Source organism: Mirounga leonina, unplaced genomic scaffold (assembly GCF_011800145.1).
Source record: "Mirounga leonina isolate KUSES-001 unplaced genomic scaffold, KU_Mleo_1.0 Mir_129, whole genome shotgun sequence".
In the NCBI taxonomy this organism is placed as follows: Eukaryota; Metazoa; Chordata; class Mammalia; order Carnivora; family Phocidae; genus Mirounga; species Mirounga leonina.
In genome coordinates, this window is record NW_023270323.1 from 44,665,866 (window position 1) to 44,669,697 (window position 3,832).

Below are 3,832 nucleotides of genomic sequence, written 5' to 3' on the forward strand. Positions count from 1 at the left end.
TTTGCTAATGTTATTACCAAACCAAAAACTTCCTGTGTTCAGTAATAATTCTGCTAGTTTCCATTTTTTCTCAGACAAAAATGGAAGCTAACAAGAATTAGCCAAATTGGAACTCAATGATAAATTATGACAACATTAATCAGGAAAACCCTGTAATTCTATTTTCTTGCCATAGAACACATTGAACTCTTTAAAATTCATGCATTGAAACAGAATTTTATGTCCATTTTCATGTGACTATGAAATATTCAGGGCTGAAGTTTCAGGCTTATAAAATGGAAGCAGCATGGTCTTTAAAGGGCAGATGATCGGGAACAGATCTTATGTGGTATTAACAAAAAGAGCATATATAGAATACTGACCAAATATATTTTTTAAAAAAGTAATGGAACACAGATTGTATTGTATTCTTTCTGCCTTAATAAAAGTAGTAATTTATTTTATTTTTTAAGATTTTATTTATTGGGTGCCTGGGTTGCTCAGTTGGTTAAGTGACTGCCTTCAGCTCAGGTCATGATCCTAGAGTCCCAGGACCCAGTCCCGCATCAGGCTCCCTGCTCAGCAGGGAGTCTGCTTCTCCCTCTGGCCCTCCCCCTTCTCATGTTCTCTCTCTCAGGAGAATGATTGTGAACAGAACATAGCGCTCTTGTATCGGGTGAGAATCCTTATTCATATTATCCAGTCTTTTTGATCATTCAGAACCCAGAAATAATTATTTAAGTAGTTGAACTAAAATAATCACTGATGAAACTGTGACTATAATATTGATTTAAACTTTCTATTTTGGAGGGCTGCCTGGGTGGCTCAGTCGGTTAAGCCTGTCTTCAGCTCAGGTCATGATCCCAGGGTCCTGGGATGGAGCCCCACATCCGGCTCTGTGCTCGGTGGGGAGACTGCTTCTCCCTCGGCCTGCTACTCTCCCTGTGTGTGGGCTCTCTCTCTCTCTCTCTCTGGCAAATAAATACGTAAAATCTTTAAAAAAATAAAATAAACTTTCTATATTGGAGATAAATATATATAGATATATAGATATATATCTTCACCTTATACAAATACTATGTATATATTAGATGATTCATTAATGGGAAAAATTTAAATGTATATTTTATTCACATACCATGTTACATATATAAGAGTAGCTTCAAAGTATTCTGATGTATGTATTAGTGGTTCATTAATGCACTTATCAGCAGGATGAAGTCATTTGGTTTTTAATGTTTCATGGCTTATAGTTCACTTGAGGCTTAGATTAATTTCATTTTTACATGCCATTTTCGGTCCATGTATTTCTGCAATTCATTTAATCAAGCTGGTTTTTCACGAAGGAAAATTAAGTTGAAAAGCACAAAATCACAAAATAAAGTTTAAAATTTAAATGGACTAAAATTGAACATACTATGTTCGGTAAACTTTTCAGTGAATTTGTATGTCAGAAAAAAGAATGCACTCTGAGTCCTTGCTGTTAGAGGAAGGAACTTATGTTCTCACACAAAGAACTTTGAAAGAAGGAATGGAAAGTATGACGATCTAAATTTAGCTACTATATAACAATTTGGCCTTTTCCTATGACATTCATACATTAGGACAAGGAAATTGTCAGAATTCTAGAAATCATCCTCGATGATTGTCCCTCTCTTTTCCCTCCTATTCAGTAGAAGTTGAATCCTATCAAATCTTCTTTCTACGTATATTTTTTACCTGTTCAGTCCTAGCTCCATGAGACCTTATTCACTTAGAACAACTTACCATCATTTCCCCAGAATGAACTTCTTCCTTAGACAACTGCCCCAGTCTGGACCCTTCCAATTCATCCTTCCCTTAGCTGCCAAGATTCTTCCAGCAGTTCTCCTACTTCCAATGCTGTCCTCGTCTAAGCCGCCTGTGTCTCATGCCTCTGTGCCTGCACAACATCCTCCTAACTGATCGCTGCGAAAACTGATCATATCATCCCACTGCTTAAAATCTTGCAGTGGCATCTCATTTCAAGTATAATAAAATCTAGACCCCTTACTGTGTCCTTTATGATCTGGCCTCTGCCTATGCCGCCGATTTCCATCTCCTTCAACTTTTCCCTGATTCAAAATCACTACTGCATGATTTCTTTCTAAACCACAATCTGCAAAATTCCTTGCCACCTCAGAGAATTTACCTTAAATTCTCTTTACATGTCTTTCAAGTGGCTTCTTTCTCAACAGTCAAGTCCCAATCCAAATGACCTTCTTAAGAGGCCTTCACTGAATACCCGATCCCTCTCCCCTTTGCATTCTCCATCTAAATAGCATATGCTAACTTCTTGATAGATTTCAGTTGATTCCTGAAATTATCTTGGATAATAATGTGGGCTCTGGACTTAGCCTACCAGGTTTTAAACACTGGCACTTCCACCTTCTACCTTCTACTTGGGAAAGTTATTTAATCTCTATTTCTTTCCCTCTAAAATGGGATAATAATACTTCATAAGGTTGTTGCAAAACTTAAATGATTTAAACCTAAAGTTCATAGAACAATGCCTTGCTAGTCATTATCATTTGCTGTAGATATAGTAGAATCAATAGTAAAATATATCTCTTTATAAGTTTGTCCACTTCTGTAACTATGACATCTAGAACACAGTCTAGCACTCAATAATAGATTCTCAATAAATGTGTAAGCCACTGTCACCTGACTAGTGACCTGGTAAAGGACAGCTCTGATCAGAGAAATACAAATTCCAAATGTTTTAAAATAATATGGGAAAATTTATGTGATTTACCATTCTTGCCTTTGGCTCTAGTTGAAAATGTCTAACTGCCAAATATATTCACCCTTGAACAGCAAATTTAAGTTACTGAGATCTGGATACATGGGAAATCTCAGTCCTATAAAGGGGAATCTGAATGAAGCAAATCCCAGAGGAAACTGACTTCCAGCTATGAAGTTGATATTAGAAACAAAATCACCAGGTCTAGATGGGACTGGGGAATATTAGGCAGGTTACCTGGGTCAGAACTAGGGAGAAGACTCCTGGAAATGACCCACAGATATAGAGGGATCCAACTTAGGTAGCTTCTAGGGAAGGAAATGGGTCTCATGCTTCCAGTGGTCAGGATTGGCTCAAAAATGGAACAGAATATGCTTGGGCTTTTCTGGAGAAGTAAGAAAGGAAAAGAAATCAAATGTAGATTATAGGTAACTTTCTTAAATGTTGTTTATATAAGTTAGCTCAGATTTGGATAAAATTGACAACACCCCATTTTCAGATTGTTGATAAAATCATTATGTTAAGGTCAAGTACCATATATTGATTTTTACTGCATATTATTAGGAAATCTTGTCTAGGTTGAATATATTCTTTTTTTTAAAAAAAGATTTTATTTATTTATTTGACAGAGAGAGACATAGCGAGAGAGGGAACACAAGCAGGGGGAGTGGGACAGGGAGAAGCAGGCTTCCCGCGGAGCAGGGAGCCCAACGCGGGGCTCCATCCCAGGACCTGGGATCATGACCTGAGCCGAAGGCATACGCCCAATGACTGAGGCACCCAGGTGCCCCGGTTGAATATATTCTTAAAAGCTATGAAGGAAACAGAATATTAAGGCCTCTTTCTTTCCATTGCTTGCCTCAAATAAATGATCTTAAGTTAGAGTTTAATGGGACATGCACACAGGAAAACTGAAATCTGCCATTTCACTTTATCAAATTGTATGTCTCTATACCATTCACTGTGTTTGTAAACTTTAACAAGTCCTATTAGATACTGAATACTATGTTTGGCTTTTGGCAGGCTTTTTTTTCCCCCCTTTTGGCTGTAGCATCTGTTCAGACTGTCAGAGTACAAATTTAGAAACTTAAA